The 22,441-nt window shown below is 36.4% G+C and overlaps 1 long non-coding RNA gene across 1 annotated transcript; it reads right to left on the bottom strand.

Moving 5' to 3' along the window:
- Positions 1 to 14,564: 14,564 nt before the first annotated feature.
- On the bottom strand, positions 14,565 to 19,949 carry LOC148758761 (uncharacterized). The gene is made up of 2 exons (XR_016020186.1): positions 18,666 to 19,949; positions 14,565 to 17,413 (listed from the first exon to the last, which is right to left on the bottom strand). It is a non-coding gene; the product is annotated as an uncharacterized LOC148758761 (long non-coding RNA).
- Between the last annotated feature and the right edge of the window lie 2,492 nt (positions 19,950 to 22,441).

The raw sequence follows: 22,441 nt of genomic DNA, 5'->3' as shown, positions 1-22,441 counted from the left end.
ATAGAGAGGGGTAGAGAGTACCACTCATTTTTGCAATGCTGTAGCTATGTAGAATATGATGTCTCAGAGTCATCACCCTCACGTACAGACTAATTGGCAAGACAAGTGTGTACTGCATTGCAGTGACTGTGTGACAGCAAGCTGGGTAGAAACTTCACAGTGATAGGGAATAGACAATACAACGCAGCTCACAGACACACCATTCGCCACCCTGTCTCCTAAAGCTCCTAATTCCCTTTGAGTGGTTCACCGCTGACAAAGCCTGAGGCCACATCTATGCAATGTCAAGAATGATCTGTGTGGATATGTAACATTCCATTAAATCTGCTATTTTGCCTGTATAACATCAAGCTATTAGGCATTCATGCATTTTCCCATTCGTTGGTCACAAAAAGTTTTCTCATTTGGATGCTTGGTATCATTTAAATATGATCCAAGACTCATTCAAAAATTAAAAACACTCCGTTCTTATATAGTTCAAGTTTCCAACATGACATCACCACCTGGATATAAATAACAGGCATATCAATTATCGTGCTGCCTCCCTCACACAAGGCAGATGACAGACTCCTACCTCTTCTTTCCAGTAGAAGCTTACGTTTTGGTATTTCCAGTTTATAGTTGATAAAATTCCTAATCCACAATATTCTTCTATTTTTACATCTGTAAAAACTGAGCCTAGATGGCACAGGACTTATTTAAGATATTTTTGCTCCACTGGGCCACACTGAGGCTGTTTTCTGCAGCAGAACCGGGCACACTGTTCCTGATACGCCTGCCCACTTAGGCCAGGAGCTCACGACTCGTGTGGCTTCTCTCAGCTCAACAACTGCAAAAATCACCTTGAGTCTTATCACTACCAACCTCAGAAACCTTTATCCATGGTCCAGACTAGTGAGTTTTAGCTGGCAACCCACCAGATAACCTGTTGTCAGTATAACCTGATATTAACATGATTAACATTAGAATCACAAAATTTTAGAGCTAGAGGGAAGCTTCTGGATCATCAGAGTTCCTCTCCTCTGTAATAGATGGGAGGAATCAGACGCCAGACCAGGTGTTGGTGCAGGTACAATGCTATCCCATAATAGGTTGGAGGGTTTTCTACAGAACAAGGCACATGACTCAGATGAATAGGCAAGGCTTGATAAAATACAGAGAGATGGTCTGCCCCATAAAAGTGAATAAATACTGAGAATTGTCACAGGGCAAAAGACAGCTCGCAGTGACTTGCTGCGCTAGAATGGTGTCATCTTGGAAAGGAAGGCCTTTCCTGCAAGACCTGGTGGCTGGTTTCAGCCAGTAAACCAAGACTCTCAAGCCTTCTTTCTGCCACTGATTTGAGTTGTTCCTCAATTTGATCTAAGTACTTTTCTTCTCGACCCCAGAGAACTTCCATTAAAAAAAAAAATAAAAAAATGACAGTACACATATGTATATTGATATTTTATACATTTCAATTGGGTAAAATTTCCTAGTTCTTATTTCCTTAAAAGTTTTACCTTCATCCTTCTCTTTAGCTCTTTAATCTCATTCTATTGTTATTCATCCACTTGTTTGCTTTTTCTTCATTCTTACATTCATTCATTCCACATTTATCAAATAGTTGCCTTATGTGATGCACACTGCACATCCTGGATAAGATAGAGATGTGTAAAATAGGTTCCTCATTCTGAAGGATTTCACAGTCTCCTCTGTCAGACAGGCGTGTAAACAGATAAATTACAATACCAGAATACAACAAAAACGATAGAATTGCTGTTGGAGTCCAGGAGAAGGTATTGCCTACTATGCTTGGGGTCATCTGAAGTAGAACTTGAAGAGTGAGAGAAGCGGTCAGACAGAAGAAAGATTCTCTTTGCAAGTAATAGCATGCACAAAAGCACAAAGTTATGAAAAGGACTGGTAATGTTTGGGAAATGTTGAACTGTTTCATGTGGGCAGAATAAAGAGATACATTTGATGTAATATCACCAGAATTGTTTGGATGGATATTGGAAAAAAGAAGCTCCAAGCTTTCTAACTTAGGAAATAGGATAAATAGTGCATATGGTATACACATCGTTAAGCAAGTCCAAGCATACAGCATAGTTTCAGTTTGGGACACTTGAGAATATATAAAACTCTGAGGTCGTTTGTAGAACAATTATTGTTTTGCATTTTCAGTAGTTATAAAAACAGTTTTCACCAATAGAGATAGTCTTGCTTTGTTCTCAATAATCAGGAGATAAAAAAATAATAGACAAATACAGTGGCAGGTACTAACTTAAAAGAAAAAGACTTTATTTCCTGCTATTGATAATAATACTGAAAAGCTTAGCTAAATTTTACACTTTGTTAACCCAGGAGATTTAATTAGATGTGTGGTCCAACATTCTAGTGTTATTCATTAATTAAAACAGTTACACACATAACTTGTAATACTAATTGTTAAAATAATTCAAAGTAGAACGGATGCAAACCCTGAAGAAAGTTAGAATGCATATATTAAAAATAAATGAGACCATGATAGTGGGAAATAAAGCCATTATATAAAAGAAAAAAATTAACAGATTTACATCAATAAGTAATTTGGCTTTCTGCTAATTGGTGCAAATGTCTATTGTTCTATGGATATATCTATATATTGTGTTATAAAGTCATATGATCCATTGGATTAGAATAACATATTTTTTATATGTTCTTTTCCTTTTCTAAAACTTTTTTATTTTAAAATGATTTGAAATATATAGACAAGTTGTAAGAAAATTTTTGAGTAACTTACATTACCACAGTATAGTTATCAAAGTCAGTAAATTTAGCATTGATACAATAGTCTTAACAAATCTACAATCTTTATTACAATTTTGACAATTTTCTCATAATGCTCATATAGTATTTTTTCCTTCAGTACAAGACCAATCTAAGATTATCCATTGCAGGATGTTGCCTTGTCTCTGTATTTTATCATCTGTAATAGTTTGTCAGCCAATGACCTTGATAGTTTGGAGAATACAGACAAGTTATTTCATAGAACATTCCTGAATTTTCATTTGTCTGATGTTTCCTCATAGAGTCAGGGAATGCCTTCCTGGCAGGAATACTACAAAAATGATGTATTTTTTTAAGGTGTCATATCTGGAAGCACATGATATCCACTGATCCGTCCTTCGGTGATGTTAATTTTGATCACTGGTCAATATGTTGTCTTGTTTCTTCACTATATATGTATTCATTTCCCCCTTGAAATGATTAAACAATCTTTGGGAGACACTCCGAGACCATGCAAACATTCTGCTCTTCATCTAACTCTTCTCCTACTCTCTGCCTGCGTATCCATCCATTGACTATTCTTCCCCAACCAATATTTACTGTAATGAAGGCAAAATGATAATTTTACAACTACAGCATACCCTCCACATTTATCAGGTGTCATTCTACTCTAAGGAAGAGCCCTATCCTGTCCTCTATTTATCAGTCTCCATTTATCAGTGGTCCCATGGATCCCTATTTTCTTTGATGACATTACTGTTCTTATTTACTTGGATAATTAAAATGTCTCAGATTGCTAAGGTTGAGACATTTCAGGCTGAATTCTGTGTTAATTTATTCCTCCATTGTGTGTGTGTGTGTGTGTGTGTCTGTGTGTGTGCGCGCGCGCACTTTCTTAATTTCTGGTATAACAGTGGGTTCCAGGCTCATCTTGTACCTTCCTTTTCCCAACCCTGGAATCATCTCATTTGTTAAGCTTTATGGAGCCATTTAAAAGATTTAACTTTTTAACATTTAAAACATAACCCAAAGACTTATTACTCTGACTTTCTGGATACATTCCTTGTTATTGCTTGCTTTGCTAATGAGGAAAAGTATTAAAGTGTTCTCTTTTTAACAAATGTGCAGCACATTAAAAAAATTAATCATACATCTGTGGATTAAAAAAAAATCAACACTAAGGGATCTCTAATAGAACTTGTAAATCAGAGACTACTATGCTGGATCAGAATATTTTCGTTGGCCTCTAAGGCATGTTAACAAGGACAGAGGTGTTAATAACACAGTTAAGTATTGCTGAAATGATGGGAGCAACTGTAAAATCTATATTTGTCTGCCTGCCATCTGCTGCTCATTAGCTCAGTAAACCTATCAATTCTGGTGATACAGCACTTTGCATTCTGCCGTAACTGTAGCAATAAAAGTTTGCTTTTGTAACTGATTTTTAAGCAATTTGAAACAGCATGTGTTATTTTTCTTAATAAGATCTTTTATCACATGAGTCAATAATGACTTTCTGCTTTTAAAAATTAAATACTGTATACTCATTTATGAAAAATATCTTGAAGTTACGTTAGAATACAAAGATGAGGTATGTTTGGGAATAGATTAATAGGCCCTAATTCTAAGACAAGCTATTACACAATGGAATGAAATTGCAGTCTGATCAATTTTATTCCTTTAGTGTATTATGCAGGTTACAGAGGTAATACTGTAGTACTTCAAGTAATGCAAATTATATAGTCTGACATGCATATCTCAATCAAACCTTATGACAGACAATAGAGCAATTCTGAAACGCGTACTGTTGGGTTTTCTGTACTGTTTTCCTTCTAGAAGCCTTTTTGTATTTCTGGACTTATTTGAGAGAAAACAAAGACAAATAATTATGTTTTTTCCTTTATAGTATTTTGCCAATATTTCTAAAGAAACAAATACAGTGTGGTGTGGTATGGTATTGTGTAGTGTAATGTGGTGTGGTATGGTGTGGTGTGGTATGAGAAATATTGTACAACTTTTGAAAGCTTTTCCTAAGCTTTTGATATGGCATCGACAACTGTGGGGGGTGGGGGGGGTAGTTTAGTCCCAGGGCCTCTGCCTTACCAGTTGAGTGATAAGTGGATGAGGATTGACTGATTATATATGTGGTTTTCACGGATGCCTTCCAGATTGTTCCAACATGTGAGACTCTTGTTCTGAATAGCGGAGTGTCCCAGCATGCTATAGTCAGAGAATATAGGATTGGGAGTCAAATGGGCCTGTATTTGAGTTTTGACCAATCCAAAACTTACACAGGACAAAACTCACAAATTTCACTCTCCCAAGGTATTAAATGAGAGATGATAATAACTACTTCATAGGATTATTTTGAAGTTTAACTGAGATAGACTAATAAAAGTGATTTAAATATTTTGAAGTGTAACTTATGCTTATTACTATCATGATTATTAATGTTAACATTTTAGGTTTGTCTTCGTTTTATCTGGATAGGCAATTAATAACTTTGGAATCAATACACTTAAATACTAAACAAATGAAAACCATAATAAAACACTTCCACTAGGAATTTTATTACATCAAGCACTATCAAAATACCTTTAAAAATGTTTACTCATTTTTTAAAATCCTATAAGTTATAATTTATTCCCATCTTGCAAATGAGAAAGATGAGGAATGGAAATGTTAAATAATGTGTCCAAGGTTTTTAAGCGCTAAAGCTGGTAGCTGAACTTAGGTCTGCTGGATTTCTGTTTTCATCAATTTCTGTCTTCAATGCTAACTTTGTTAAGTGCCTTGCTAACTTTCATTCCCAACCAGTGGAAAGCTGAGACTTTAGAAGAGGCAAGAATTTTCCATGGGCTATAATAAGTGTGAGTGGGACCGGGAGTGCTCATCAGTGAGCTTCATTGTGAACAACTGAAAATATCATCAGAGACAATCACTATGAAAGCTTGAAGGCAAAGGAGAGCCCGAAAGAGAAAATGTGTCTTCTGTTTTTTTTCATATGGTGAATGGTACCTGAAAAAGAATTGTGGGAGAAAGCTCCATAAAGGGTTGTTTTTAAAAGATCAGTGAGAAAAAGCAGCTCCTCTTTTTCTTAAATTTTGTAAATTAAAACAAAACAAACACAATAACGAACAACAAAACCTAGACCCAAACATGTACAAGATACTCTGAAGACAAAAAACTCCAATGACCTGAAATCTAAGATGTATGGTTTTTGTTAAGAGAGTGAATAACAGAAGATTAATAGGTTAGTTTAGAATTTGCTTATTATCACATACCATGTTGAGTTAAAGCACACTTATCCAGAACAAACAAGGAAGAGAGACAACACACATGGTTATGGTTTGATTTGCTCTACTTGCTTTTGTTCATTTTATTTCTTACGCTTGAAATTTTAATTTACTGATTATATCTGTAGATTTTTCTTCATGGCAAACCACACCACAACTTAGTGCCATAAAGCAGCAAACATTTGTTTGGGCTCATGATATTTTGTCTGGGCTTCACTGGTCTGCAGGTCTTACTTAAGTGTCTGCAGTCAGGCCAGGTTGGCTGGGGGTTGCTCTGGAACGCCTCAGTGGGTGTGGCTGGTCTCTTCCCTATGTGACCTGTTATCCTTGACCTAACTAGCCAGATGTGCTTGTTCTCATGGGCAAGCTTCAACATGCAAGTGCTTGCTAAGTTTCTGTTGCTTGTCTCCTGTGCTATGTCTGCCCAAATCAAGGGTGGAAAAACCTTTTAATGGGAGGATCTGTAAAGTTGCAATGACATGGGTTCACAAAGAATTTGTGGCCATTTTTTAGAATCCATCACATTGCTCTACATTTTAATACGAATACTATAAAATTATAAATAAATTATCCATTATAAATACTTATTCATTTACCTAAATATAGATAACAGTTGAATGTTCGTTGCTCTAATTCAAGCTCAGACATTCTTGCGACGACACACAAAAGCACACAACAGTAATGAACGCCACTCAGCAAGACACCGCCACACGTCGACATGAACACAGCAGTGAGACACTGATACACCAAGGTTATGAAACCTCACCGAGCTGTTTGTACAGTGCTGCCGATGTAAGCGCATGGTGGCAAGTTCGTGAACGTAATTGTCAGACCCCATATGTATAATTTACTATGTTATACATAAATTATATGGAAGCAGTATGTTTATGAAGATATAAACAGATATATCTTAAACAAATGTATATATATTTGTTTAAGTATGCCAGAATTTTGTGGGATTTTTTTTTCCAGCAAAAGTATGCTTAATAATAATATGATTCATTTCAAAAAGGGATATTACAGGTCCTGAATCCTAAAACCTCACTTAGGGCACTATAATCTTTCATTCAACAAGTATTTACTGAGCTATAGCCAAGCCCTGTTTTGTGCGATTGGGATATATCAGAGAATACAGCAGAGAGGAATCCCTGCCTCCTGTTTTGGCAGGAGACTGCATGCTGCAGTGACTCTAAGAATTCACAAAGTTGTTGATCACTAAGCTCTGAAATGCTCAAAGAAGGCTTCCTGGAAGAAGTAATGGTGATCTATGCATTCAACTGAGTAGGATCTAGACAGGCGGAAAGAAGAAACAACACAATAGTAAATGTATTACTGGAATTTGGTATGCATTTTTATGAGTTAAAATATACGTGTTTTAGTTGGTAACAAAAAAAAATCTGAAGTCTGCATTTGAAAAAAATGCAAATAAGGCCAATCTTGATTTAAATCTTGGAGCGGCTTTCCATTGCTCATAGGATAAGATCCAACATCTTTAGCAGGCTCCTCCAAGATCTGGTCCCAGTATACCTATAAAGCTCTTTCTTTAGTCTGTCTTCTCCATGGTCAATAAACTCTAGCCACACTGACCTACTTTCAATTCTTATTGTTTATCAAGCTTCATGACAAGCTTTATGATCACTTTGCTTAGAAGGCCCTTTCCCCATCAGTTTGCTTAACTAACTCCTACTCTCCTCCACTTCTCAATTAACTGCCATTTTCTCAGGGAAGTCTTTCCTGATTCCCTAGATTAGGCAAAGTCCTTTGATATGTACTCTCAACGTACTGTATTTTTCCTTCAGAACATTTAATAGACTATAATTAAATAATGCTCTGTGTAATTATTGGTTTACTATATGTCCTTCCATTTGCTTGTAAACATCTTTGAGGATATTCAATATTTGTTAAATAAATTAATGAGTAACACAAAGGGATTGTACCTATTGAGACCCTTTCTTGCTCCAGTGTGTGTTTACTGCAGGGTCTGCTCATGTCTGGGAACAAATGACACTAAATATCTTTATGCTGGTATTTGCCAATAAGGGGCTTTCCAGAGAGGATAACCTCTTCAGTCTCCCTTGTCTAGAATAGGTCACAGACCAGAAGCGAGATTGCTTTCTTATGGTACCAGTGAAAATTCTCCTTTCCTTTGTCCCTTTTCATGGAAAGGTTAGCATGTCTGTCCTGCACCCACCTATGTCTATTCACCCCCCAAGCTGGATGCTTGCTGAGATGCAGGATCTGCTATTCTATCCCGTGGCTCTGGTGTGTACAGAAATATTTTTAGGGTAAGGTGGAATAGTGGATATATAGGGAGCAATAAAAAAAAAAAACTGAATAAAGATATTATTAATCAAATCCATAGTGATGAGTGAGATTTCCTGGGAAAAACAGAAAATGTATAAAAAGAAGAGAACTGAAAACTGTGGGTCCATCTATATTTAAGTGAAGAGCAGAAAAAGAGAAAATGCATGCTAAGTGGGAGAAGCCAGAGGTGTGGAAAGAAAGCAGGGAAGCTGCAAATCATGGAGGCCAAGGAAAGAGAATCTTTCAAGATGAAGGGCAAAGTCAGTGCTTTGAATGCTTCAAAGAGGTTGAGTGTAATTTGATAATTTTCCAAATTATTTCCAACAAGGAAATTACTGGTAGCCCTGAGGAAGGATAATTTTATAGGGTTAATGTGGGTGAATGCCAAGATGCTGCAAATCAAGGAGTAGCTGTGAGGCAAACAACTCTACAGAAATCATGACTGTGGAAAAGAGAAAAGGGAGATGACTCGGGGGCATGGGCCATGTTGAGTTGGGAACATGTTTTATAGGGAGCCTGTGTAAAAGCTCATAGGAAAGATTGTAGAAAAGGAAAAATTGAGGGTACAGAAGCAAGAGAGGGGACTTTGAATGGAGGGAAAGTCCTTCCGGAAATAGTAAGAGAGAGTATCGAGGGCACAGGAGAAAGAGTCAGCAGCCTGTGGGAGGAGAAGGGAGAAAGGCTGGGTGGTTTAGCGTGAGTGTGGGGAGAAAGGTGATCATGCTCTTGCAGAACAACTTCTATTATTTTTGTTCTTTCAGTTAAAAATGAGGTGAGGTACACTGTTAAAAACAAGGAGGGGGTGTCAAATAGAGGGTTTGGGAAAAGTGGAGGACTGAAATGCCCATAGGGCGGTGGAAGAGAGAAGACTTGGGAAAAAGAAAGAAGTGCCAAGCACTGAGGCCTAGGTAAACTTGATGGTCACCTTTTGTGACCATACACTAAGTTTCAGATGTGTAGGATTTCCTCTAGCTTGTTCAGCAGTCCAGTAGACAAGAGAAAAGAAACCATTGGATTGGTATAAATCTGAGATTTTTCCAGGTGGATGACGTGGCTACGTGCAAGTGTTTCCCTCTCCTCCTAATATTTGGTATTTAAATCATAGAAGAAATTCTAAAATTTAGAAAACAGAAAGGGGGAAATAACACACCTCACCACATAAACACATTCGTAGCACTTGGGTATAATTATTTATGCCTTTTTAATATATGTTTAATATATGTTTTTACTGTTTACATAATGAAAACCAATGAGTCATGTTTATATAATGAAAATCAATGAATCAGGGATGTCTATTTTTTCAAATTTAAAATAATCTTTTACAATGATAAAATTATTTCTCAGACATGTGGAAAATTCAGATTCAAAATACTTTCCTGAAAATGATTGGCAGATGCCCTGAACACTGACCTTCTTTTTGACAATGTGCAGAATGACCTATCTTCTCAATCTCATACTTCTCTTGTAGCCAGTTTGATAATTATCAAGTATCTTTCATACAAATATAATTTGCAGATGCTTTTAGCACAGTTTTCCAAATTGCTCTGTTTGGACTGGAATTAAAAAAACAAAATAAATATTCTTAATATTTAAAGATTACTAAATCCTCATTCAAATATCACCTCTTTCAGAAATGTTTAATTAGAAGAATTATTTTTATCATTATATGATAAAAAGAAATGAGTCAAAAGATTAGAAAGATTCTTGTTTTTCATTGTGATTTAAGTAGAAGAAAAAGGCTAATGAACATTTGTTGAATAAATAATGAAAAAAGGCAAACACCAACATATATGTGTACACCTGTCCTCCAGAATGAAAGTAATGAACAAGCTAACTTTGACTGTTACAGACACTGTAACACAAATTTAAAGATTTGAAAAAGTTCAGGAAGGAGGTTTGCCCTGCCTTTTTCTAAGTTAACATCCATTTGAACCCTGATACCAATATTGTTTTTGTGGCATTTAACCCCATTTGCACGAGGTTCTTAAGCCCTTCCTGATCTGATCCTTTTCCTCTCAATCATCTCTCTACCTGCCTAGAGATACACATGAAATTTAACAGCTCAGGAAGAGGAATCCTCTCTCTTATCTGTTAAAAGACCAATTGTATTATTCTTTCGTCTCCCATTTGGACAAACAACATTCTCTTATAACAGTTGATCAGCTACTCAATGTCAACAGCTTTTTTTCTATCTGCTGCCTGGCCTCTAACTTGGCCTACTAAGCGGTCCTGACTGTCACCACTGGGCCTTGGGCCTGATGCCTCTGCTCTGAGTGTCCTTACCCACCTCTATGAGGGTGTGTTTGTGGCCACTACCGTGAGCTTTTCTGTGAAGTACCTCATTACCACTTTCTGAAGGACAATGGGAAGGGGCGAGGTGTCCTCTCACTTGTATCCCATCAAATGAAAACAAAATTGTATCCTGGATACAATCCTGGTATTTTCATGCTCAGGAAATACCTCTCCCACGAGGCATATGTGTGTGTGTTTATGGGGTGAAAGGAGGAGGAGGAGACAGAAAGTTGGATTTCCTGCTTTCTTTTCTCCTGTTACTTTACCTTCTGACCACTCAGTGCTAATCTTCCTCTGCTCCAAGGCCTCGCGCAGAAGGGTGCTGACCCTGACCTTACTCTCCCTGCTTCCCAGGCTGCTCCATGGAAAGTGCAGACCCCACATACATACCGCATCTTTCGCCCAAACTCTCCACTTCTGGAAGGAAGGAAATTCACTTTCCTGCCCTGTTGTGATCAAACCCTAGGCCTTATCCTATGCCCACACATCCTGAATTTCTAAATCCCTGAGTTACTTCCATACTCTAAGTAATTCAGATTAAAAAGAGAGATTTAAATTTTTTAAGCTAGACTTTTGAATCTGCTACCATTACTTGAATTAGCCAGATAATAATCCATTCCAGTGCTAAGCTTAAAAAAATAAATAAATCTGAGAGACTGTAAGTCACTTATAATTACTTTTCAATTTCAGGGTTATTTCTGGGAACTCTGGAGTCCTGGATTTCACAAGCTACTCATGAACTTATATCAAAGATGAAATATAGTTTTACGGGAAGTAGTTTGGATGCTGTCTCTTTCCTCCTACGATTTTAATTTAGAAGGAAATTCTTTCCAATATTTCAAGTTTCTATAAGGAAGAAGGGGTTAATTGGACAAAAACCTTCTAGATAGTCCACCAAAAAGAGGGTTTATTTGAAAAAAGAAAACAAAACCACCACAACAATGTGGGAACCCGCACCTTCTGTCCGGCCACCCATATGCAAAACAGAGCGATCTCCCAAGATGTCTCCATATACATTCTGTCCCAAAACCCTCCCTTGACTCCCTCCCTCCCACCCCACTGTAAGAAGTTAGAACCATAAAGTTTAACAGGAAGTTGGGACTAGAGAGGAACAGGAAGCCCAGCTCCAGCCATAGACCGCCCAACTCCCTGGTCAATTTCCTTAAAGTGCCAGTTCACTTTTATCAAAGGTTTTTCTGGGTATGGTTTTTCTGAGTGTTCTGAAATCATGCCATGCTCCAGGTGATGCAAGCTCTTCCTGCTCACAGAGCCAATATTGATTCAGAGTCCTCACTCTCTCCCATCCATACATTCTAATAATCAGGCCCACAGTAACTGCATAGGTAGAGAGAAATCAGGGCGCAGCATAGATAAAAGTAGACTTCAAATGAACCTACGCCTCCCTATCTTGAGCCAGGTTCTTGACCTCTAACCTTTGCTCCTGATATATTCTTATGTCTGTTCAAGGAATGAATTGAAGAAACAATGATGACTAAAAATGTTCTATCATTTTCCCTGCTTCACAAATAAAATGAAGCAGGGAGTTACCCTAAATTACTTTTAGATTTCTCAGTGCCTAGTCTTATCTCAAACAGGTGAAAGTAAATGTGTGTGATACATGTTTTTTTTAAATTTCAATAATGTTTTATTTAATTCAAGGTATATAAAATATTTTATCAATATGTAATCAATAAAAAATATTACGTTTTTGGTAACAAGTCTAAATTCTGTATTTTATACTTATAGCACATCATTAATGATTTTGTTAAAATGAGGACAAGAAAAATAAATTTAATGGAATGTATGATTATTTACTAATTGTTTGTCTTTATTACTCATCATATCACCAGTCTATAAGCAGAATACTAGACATGTAACAGTGATTGAATTCAGCCAACTTTAGTATTTTAGTATTTTTCAGACTTCCAAATCATATAAAAACCCGTTTTACATGTATTTTGCATTTTTGTTGTTATGAAGGTATATGACATGTAGAATATGGGCCTCAATTTGTACTTTTGCCCTAAGCCCCACAGATGTTAGGTGTGGAACTGCTTAATTTCTCTCCACCATATGACCAGGTACAATAGAAGGGAGAATCCATAGGCAGCCATAGACACCCTCTGTGATAGTACTTACCACTGAACTCTCTTATTCCTAAATATTTTCCCACATTCCCTCTATTCTCCTTTCCCTTTCCATGAAATAATATTTGTTGACTAAATAAATGTGGTGTTTTTATTTTTGCAGTCTATAGGGACTGCCACATAAGTCATCTAGTTTGTGTATAGCACACTGTGATAAGTAATAGCAGATAAAAAAACATGCTGAGAAAGTTTAAGTGACGAAATCAAACCAAAGTTTAATAGTCACCCAGGGCTTCTGAGTTTTAGGTTCTTGCTCTTTCAACTTCATTTTGTTGCTTCATTTTGGGTATGATTTGGATCAGGAGAAATGGGAGTTAGGAAAGCATTTTAAGTGGAGCAAATAGGGTGAACAAAGAAACAAAATAGCCGTTTGGTTTGGCTAACAGCTCACTGTGTATGTTCAGAAAAAATAGAAAGTATGAGAAAGAACATGGTTGTGTTGATGAAGCCTTGGATGTCAGGTTGGGACATGCCTTTTACTCTGATGATTGTGTGCTATATTTTTTAGAGAAAGTAATTGAAGTAAAGAAATCTTTTTTTGATTAATAAAAATACTGTTTATTTGCTGAGAGTAAGTTGATTAATGGGCGCAGGAGGAGAGACAAGTAGTACAACTTGTACTTGCTAAGTTCCTGAGGCCTACGGCTTCCTTTCACTCTCCAGTGTGGGAAGGGAGTAACTAATCCTGACCAGCTGGCACTTCACTTCAGTGTGTACAATTGGTCATGAGGATGGCCAAGAGAGAGAGGGTGGATGGATCCGTTCCAACCCTGGCACCATTTTTCAGCCAAATGCTCAAATGAGGATGAATTAGCCCTTTTTGTACAAAGGACAAGGCATTTCTATTTTTGGCTGATAAATAATATTTTTACGAACTCCTTGTTTTCAAGGTGAAGAGTTACATGGTTAGGTTTTTAACAAAAATTTTCAATATGGCAGGCTGAGTAACCCCTTTATAACGTGTGTAAGATCGTATCACTCCATGGTTTAAAGCCCTGAAATGGTTTTCTATTTACTTGGAGTGGAAGCATAAGTCTTTAACACCCTAGCGGGCCTTACGCAACCTGCTCCTCATTACCCTTCTAGTTTCTTTTCTAGTTCTTTCTCCCTTGCTCATTCCTCTCTAGCCACATTGGCTTCTTTGCTGTGCCTCCAACACATAGGACATACTGCTGTCTCAGGACATTTGCACTTATTCCCTCTACTAAGAACACTCTTTCCCCCAGATATCTATAGAGTTCATCCCCTCACATTGTTATGATCTTTGCTCAAATATCATCTTCTCAATGAGGACTGCCTCGTCATGCTATTTCAAGGGAATCCCACTCCACTGCACCCTATCCTCTTTCTGTTTCATTTCCCAATGTATCATCATGTGGCATCGTATATCTAGCATTCATATATTTGTTTTGTTTTCTCTTCTTCCAGTAGACTCTGAGCATTGAGGGAAGGGATTTGATCAGTTTTGCTCATAGCTGTACTTGTCAAGACCTAAAACAGTCCCTGGCCAGGTACTCTATAAATATTTGTTGAATGAAATAAATGAGGTCTTTTATTCTCTGATGATTATACTTAGCATTTTTTTTTATCTTTTGACTTGCTAAAGAGCATTTTTTTTAATCTTTTGGTTTGTTAAAGAAACTGTTAATCTTCTAATGGATTTTTACGAATCTAGAGAAATTTCTTCATTCCTCTGAAAGTTTTGAGTTACTGTGTTAGAGACTTCCTCTTTTTTTTTTTTTTTTTTTTTTCAAGACTGGCACTCTCACCATGGTTTTTGTCAGACTGAAAAAGGATGACCTATTTCTTCTAGGTAGAATGGGGCTTGGCAAAGCCTGGGACTTTGAAAAAGTCTCCATCTGCTGGCTGGGATGTGGGCACCATCTGTAGTCAGAAAGTTATTATTTAACCTGGCTAGTCTGCCATTTCCACACTAATTTTATTTTATATGTGTGTATTTAATTTGTGCTATTGCAATACAGTTGACTACTAACTTTGGAAATGCTTCAAAAGTATGTGTATTTTTCTCTATAATCAAGTTTTAATACTTGAGGGCAAAGCACCAGGTTTCTATGATGTCTAAATTGGTGGTGCACAGAAGCTCAATAAATAAGGTCGACCTGGTGCAGTGATGATAGTCTTTTAATTATGAGAGTCAAATAATGTCATAGAAATTATAATCTTATCCATGGGTATCAACTATACAAACTATTCAAGATCCATGTAAGAACAAATAAACCTTTCATGCTCTTAAAATAGCAAGAAATTTGGAATCAGAGAATGGAAGGAAAGGAATAACTGAAAAGATAACTTTCTATTATATGGCCTTAATATTTATCTCCAATTATTTAAGTGTTGAGAACCTTTTCAGAATACTAATTAATCTTATTCATCCTGGTGTGTTTTTCTTCCATATATTGTTATAAAAGTATTTAGTGTAGCATTCAAAGAACAATTCTAATGAGCCTTTCAAACCCCTAGATTCTCCCAATGCTTCACTGACAGAGAATTTTAGAAGAGGAGCGAAGTTCTATTGGAGAAAGTATCAATGGTACAGACCTTTATTCTGTTGCCTCAGGAAGTTGGAAGCTATTTTAGCTCTGACCTGGAAAAGAAAGACAAAAAAAGCAGTTCCCTAACCCTACATCTGAGGCTATTATTATGTCTCAAACCTCATCCCATAGACTCCAAACCAGTTGTCACTGTTATGCTCTTCACGTCCTCTCTGCCGTGCCTCTTCCCCGTTTCCTGGGAAGCTGAAGGCTTCTGAGAAACAACACTATGCCTCAGAAAATGTTCAAAGTCCTTAAAAACAAAAACTGTTTATTAGAGGTGATAATGACCCAAATTTCTCATCCAAAAAAATGATTCCTAGAATTTATAGGCATTGCTACAAAGAAGCAGTTGACATAAGTGGATATCCTTCAGCTACTGTCAAACAGAATTAGAACATCTGTGAAGGGATGTGGGCAATTCAATGGTAACTATAACATTTTTGCCAAGATTAGTGATCTGAACATGTATTCTGTCATAGTATGGCAGTCCTGAGTTCCTATAAGTAACTTACTAAAAAAATGAAGAACACTTCAGATTCATGTACCTTATTGAAGGCTACTGCCACTTTTTTTAAAGACATAAGTCACCCCCTGTTCCAAAATTTTCGTTAATTACCCATTGGTTTACCGAGTAAGGTATAAACACTAAGCCTTACCATTCCCACCTCACGTGAAGCCTCCCCTTAAGACAAACTGTCCACTGACTGTCCTCCAAATCCAATGGAGGCCTCAAGAAGTCCCATTACCATGCCTTTGCCAATGAACTTGTCTTGCACTTAATATGACCTATATGCTTAGGACAGTCAAATCCAACATCTGTCATGAATGCTTCCCTGATCAGGCCATGTTCCAATTCTGATTTTCTAGACATTTAATTGCCTAGAACAGCTAAAATCATGAATTTGATGTCAGGCCATATTTTTTATTAGATGTGAAATCTTAGCCAAGTGCCTGTCTCCCTAAATCCCAATTTCTTTACCCTTTGAATGGTGGTAACATTACCAAATTCACAGAGTTGTTGTGAAGTTTAAACTTTGCAAGTTCTACAAAGTTATAGAAATATTAGGCATAGCATTATAATTTATATTCAGTCACAGGTAATGTTTATATTAGTTACCATTTTATGTGTAAACGTCTTATTTCTTCATCGACATCCTGAAATCCTTGAGAGTGCTGTGTAGTTCTTATACTTTGTCTTCATTATGCCTGGCCAAGTATCCTTTCTATTCTATATGAACAGAAACATTTGTCAATTGATGGGTTGCATTTCATACAGTGATAAAATGCTTCCAGAGTATCTCATATTTGATGTTATTCATTGTTTAGTAATGCTTGAAGATAGCAATTAATTTTGTTGTTAATTACAAGCGATTTGGGGTTATTTAAAACAGAATCATTGTGACAAAGATGAGTGTGTTCTGAATATTAATTAAAAAAGCATCTATCCCTATTTTTTGTCTCTCTTCCAGAAAGCCAATGCTAAACTTGATCAAATGTCGCTAGTTATTCACTATTTTAGCTTTAAAAGTTAGGACCCAGCCTTGCGTCTCTGACCGCAGGATAACTTGTAATTCAACCTATTGGGGGCTGGCTGTGTATCAAAACACAGTAGCTTTAATTAGAGCTTTCAAACAGCTGACAAAAGTGGCAAAGCTGGGGGTGGTGTGGGGAAAGAGAACAGATGCTTTGTTTTAAGGACCTATTTTTTTACCCATTGATCACAAGACATCAGTGGCTGCTTCAGGGACTCAGGTCAGTGGAGTCTCCAGGGTATATTATAGTAGGTCTCGAGGGTAAACATGACAGTTTGCAACAGAGCAAGAAAAATATGTAATACAGCCAAACAGATTAATTAAAAAGCAGCTTTTGGTTACTAACATGAGGTTGAGCAGTCCAGTTCTCCATACAAGTATAAAATTATCACAAGTGTTCATTAAGGTTTCAAAGCATAATTGAAAGCAATGTGAGATTCACCAAGTATTCCTTCTCTCATCTTTGATAGCTGAAATTGGGTTGTTAGTGATGGCTTATTGTGCTTCCAATGAGGACAAAGAGGGCGGGGCTGTCCCTAAAAAGAAAGAAGAAACAGGGATTTTTTTTTTATCATGACTCCCAGTGGTTTTGAATGCTTTAGAGTATTTCATTGGAATAAAAATAAGAAATTGTTAAATTCACTTTAAAAATCATAGAAACTGTACAGTTGTTTGAAGAACAAGGCGACAAAAACTCTTCCATGAAACATATTGAGTTATTTAGAAAAATAATTTTTAGCAATTCAGCAACATGTATTAAGAGCTTTAAAATGTTTATTTACTCAGAAATCCTATTCCTAATAATCGTTCAAAAGGAAATAATAGCAAATATGAAGAAATAAAAGCTTTATTCACCAACACATTACCTATTGTATAAAATGAACCATAATGCAACCATTCAAACACTACTATTATAAGTGGTATTTAAAGCATGGAATGATGTAAAGAGAAAAAAGTCAGACATAAAATTGTTTATATTTTGTGATTAAAACTGTAAAACAACAAACAAAATGATATATAAAATATTAGGAAATATACCACAATGTGATTACATCTAAGTATAGGTAGTATCAAGTTATCTCCTTAACTTTGCTGTATATTATGTAAGGACAAACACAATTTAAAAAACAAAAGGCTTATTTCTTTCCCTGTTGACAGTAAAGGAAGAGATTTCCCTCCCTTCCTTTTTCTCAGAGCATTTACTTTAAAAAGCGTGTAACTGTTAAGTATGAAAGTAATTTCTCCTTTTGAAATATATCCATAAGTGCTTTTGAAGACTGGATACGTCTTTGTCAGCTCTCTGATCCAATAATGTCTTGCTCAAAGATCTGGGAAGCATATCTTTGAAATGTAAACATCAAACCTTTTTGCCAGATAAGATCATAGCAAGAAAAATGAACCTGGAAGCCCATGAACCAAGAATGGTCCTCCTCAGACACTGTGTCTGCAGGATGCTGTGATCTTGGACTTCCCAGCCTCCAGAACTGTGAGAAATAAATGTGTCATTTAAGCCACACATCACACCGCCCAGAGTAAAGGTAAACATCAAAGAAGATAGCACCTCTATCGTGCAGTTTCTGTAGGAGGCCAACAGCCTCACTTTAGTGGGCACATTGCTCCGAGTTGCAAAACTACCTTCTGTCATAAAAGTATGAGAAGTTCGTTTTTCCTCTGGATAAGGTCAATTAGCTAACACAAATGCACCCCAATACCAGCTGAATTTAGGATGAACTATACAAGGTCTGACAATTAAGTTCACGAACTTATCCTAGACAAAGTGCTACATACCTCATTGCTGAATATCACTACAGTCACCTTCGAAGTCCTCCCCTTGGGAAGCTATGCACCGACGCCAGTGCCTAGTCCACCCTTCAAAGCAATTTTGGAACTCTTTTTCTGGAATGGCCATCAGAGCTGTCGTCGTATTACCCTTGATGTCCTGAATGTCATCAAAATGTCTTCCTTTTAATATTTCCTTTATCTTAGGGAAAAGAAAGAAGTCATGGGGGCCATATCAGGTGAGTAGGGAGGATGTTCCAACACAGTTATCTGTTTACTGGCTAAAAACTCTCTCACAGACAGTGCCATGTGAGCTGGTGCATTGTTGTGACAAAAGAGCCATGAACTGTTGGCAAAAACTTCAGGTCGTCAACTTCTTCAGGCAGCCTTTTCAGCACTTCCAAATAGTAAACTTGGTTAACTGTTTGTCCAGTTGGTACAAATACATAATGAATCATCCCTCTGATATCAAAAAAGGTTAGCAACATCATTGCAACAAGTTCGCAAACTTAATTGTCAGACCTCGTATGTGACAAATGGCGCTGTCCAGTCCTCCTACTTGAAGACTAGTTATTATCTTGAATACGTGTCTGTAATGGATTGTATCAACTTGGCAATATAAGGGGGTGAGGCTCCTTTCTGTCTTTCCAGTCTCTTAGCAGATTATCTGTGATAAGCATTACATTTTGATTTAATGCTTATTCAATAATAAAAGTGTTTTCTTTCTGTATTGCCTTTTGCATTGGAAAAATATTATTACATTTCTACAATTTCAAATGTTATACAATGACCTTTATTATGATTACAAAGGAAAATATTTTATGATTAGCTTCTATTTTCCTAATTGATGGTTTCTTTATCTTTTTGTTAACAATCTTTTCGTTAAAGTAGTTTATAACTACTTTATTAGTTTATCCTACTCTAAGCTATAAACTTTCTGCTCCAAATTCTTTTGACTTGGAAAAGTCACAAGAATTCTTTTGACTGTTCCATTTTCTTCTTAGCTGCATGTCCTAGTATTTTAAGCCTGGGAAATGCACGTCCCACCATCTTGCTAAAACTAGGAGCTCCTCCAATATCCCATGGTGATCAACCTAAAACCTCTGCTTGTCAAAGCAACAAGTTATCATTTGCACTGGTTAACCCTCCCTTTGGTCTCTGCTTTCTGGTTTCAGAATATTCCTTTTTTCTTTATTTCCTCTATCCTCTGATGCTCCTTTGAAGAGTATCAAACAACAAAAAGTGTTTTAGTATAATTATATCACAAATATTGTATCTCTATCTATCTATCATCTATCTATCTATCTATCTATCTATCTATCTATCTATCTATCTATCTATCTAATCTATCTATCATCTATCTATTATTTATCTTTGTGTTAACATTTGGTTCAGAGTAGAGAAAACCAATAGGTGTTTATGAACTGATTGTTTTTAATCTGACGTTCAAACTGGGCATTCTGTATTTATAGTTCTTAAGACTAGCAAACCCACATGAATGGCCATGATAAATATACTTATTGAAACCATTTTGCTCAAGGATAATAATTTCTTAATCAGGGTCAGGGTGAGGGACTCAGTGTTTTATAGTGTATTATTTAAAATACGTTAATAGAGTAAACACCATGGAACTAAGAATGCTTACATAATTTAAATGAACAGAAAGATACTTATAAGATAAAATATATTTTCTTATTCTTTAGGGAAAATTAAGTTAATTTTTCTATTAAGACACTAAGAGATAAACATTATCTGAAAGACTAAACAAAATAAATCACATTGTTTATATTTTTTAAAACTTTTCTCTTTACTCATACCAGTTTCTATAGTACTGTACATAAGTGATATTATTTTTTTCCATTATAAAATATGGCATTTTTTTTTCCTACAGTCAAAAAGAGTGAGTGCCTATTTTCTCCCAAGTCCTCTAAACTTCTCTATTTTCTTCCTCCCCTGGCTGCTGAAGTTTACAAATATAATAATGAGAAACAACTTGAGATGACTGGTGTTGGTAGCTCATTTCCTCCTCCTTTTGGTAGCCAGCTAGACACTGGTCTTGAGTCATCTTGATAAAAGAACAAGCTGATGGCAGTGTCTGAGAGCTAGGACTCGCCCTTTTCAACCAGGCTATTTTGTTAACGTCTCATGACACTTAAAATTGTTACACAGTCAAAATCAAGTAGCCATTTTCTACCCCCTTCTCTATCAATATGTAAAATAGTATTATATACAGTGAGGTCTTTCTCCTGAGGCCCAATCTGTGACAAGTCCTGCTATCGCCACCTCCGCGTGCCACTGTGAGATATGCAGGCCAGTGGGATGGTGTGTGTTTGCTGTTTCCCCTGCCTATATGCTTCCTCAGGATACCCACTTTATTTTATGTCTCTCATTACTGATGTTGTGTGGGTCTGCTCGCATTGAGGACGGTTAACAGTGGAGTGATTTATAAGCAGATCTGCCATTTCATTGTACTTGACAAGACCGAAAGGGCTCTGACCCGTCTCAGACTGAGCCAGAAAACCCAGTCACTTCATTACAATCTCCTGAGAGTCATCCTTCTTTCTATTCTGGAAATTTCCCTTTGCTCTTTATAAAATTTCAGAAAGTAGAACTGGTAAAGAAAAAGACATATTTTAAAAAGTCAAGATTTCAATTAGATTTTGCCTCTAATATATTTGCTTCTCTGTTGAAACGGGTGTGAGATTTAAATAATTATAGAAGCTTTGTTTAATAAGCCATGAACATTTTTGAGTGTTAATTACAGAATTAGAAAAAAAATATTAAGTAAATGAATATATTTTCTGGCTTCCTAAATTAATTTACAGTGGCCTGGGTTAGAGGTGCTTGCTTAGGGCACAGATGTAAAATGTAGTTTAAAGAATAGTCTGCAATAGTTTATTAATCTTCTACATTCTTTTCTGAGGTAATGGGGAAATAGATTGAGTACATTTGTGGTGAAAGACTTATTCTTTGCTTCTCTCTGTCTGGACAACTTAATATCCTACATATAATTTTTTTTGGGAAAAAACTAACCAAACCTCTTTATTCTCTTCTCTAGCTGTATGAAAATTCTGACAAGTAAAGCTTTTGAGTCCTTTTTGTTAGTTTTAATGAGAGCTATTAAGTAAATGTTTTTACTATATATTGGGAGATAATATTATTTTGTTCTAAAATAGTGGAATAAACAGAAAGTTGCCCATCAGAACTATATTTTTTCCTGTTATTTAAGGCATTTTAAATCCAATGTTTGAATTTAGAATAAGTTCTACAGAAACACTGTAGTTTTTCCCAGTTGCCTTTTTATCCTCTGCTGTGTGTGGTTAGAGCTGGGAGACTACACATTGTATTTGGTTGGCACAAAAGTGATTTAAAGGGTAAAAATAATTGCAAAAACTGCAATTACTTTTGCACCAACCTAATATTTTCTAGGATCCTTTGAAAAATGGCAGGAGATCAGAATGATACAGGAAGAACGAAGCTTCTGGTATCTAACTCCTACCCAGTGACAACTGCTGGTAGTTGTTGGCAAGGGTAGCGAGGTGAGGTGATTTCAGACTCTATGGTACAAATGGAAGCAGCATTTTTCTATATGGAACGGTCCTTACTTAGCACTCCAGAATGAGGCCAGAGAGAACTTCCAACAGTGGTGTAGTACCAAGTGTATGCTCCACAGCTAGGAATGTTAGCAATTTCTAATCCCTATATAATACCTCTTCTTCTTGCTCCTCTAGCCCCCATCACCATTTTGTTCTTCTAGATATTCCAGTACCTTTGTCATCAATTTC

The sequence above is a fragment of the Rhinolophus sinicus genome, chromosome 2, assembly GCF_057876585.1.
Source record: "Rhinolophus sinicus isolate RSI-liver-muscle chromosome 2, RSI-T2T, whole genome shotgun sequence".
Lineage (NCBI taxonomy): Eukaryota > Metazoa > Chordata > Mammalia > Chiroptera > Rhinolophidae > Rhinolophus > Rhinolophus sinicus.
The sequence above is the reverse complement of the archived record's forward strand: the minus strand, read 5'-3'. Positions and strand labels throughout refer to the sequence as shown.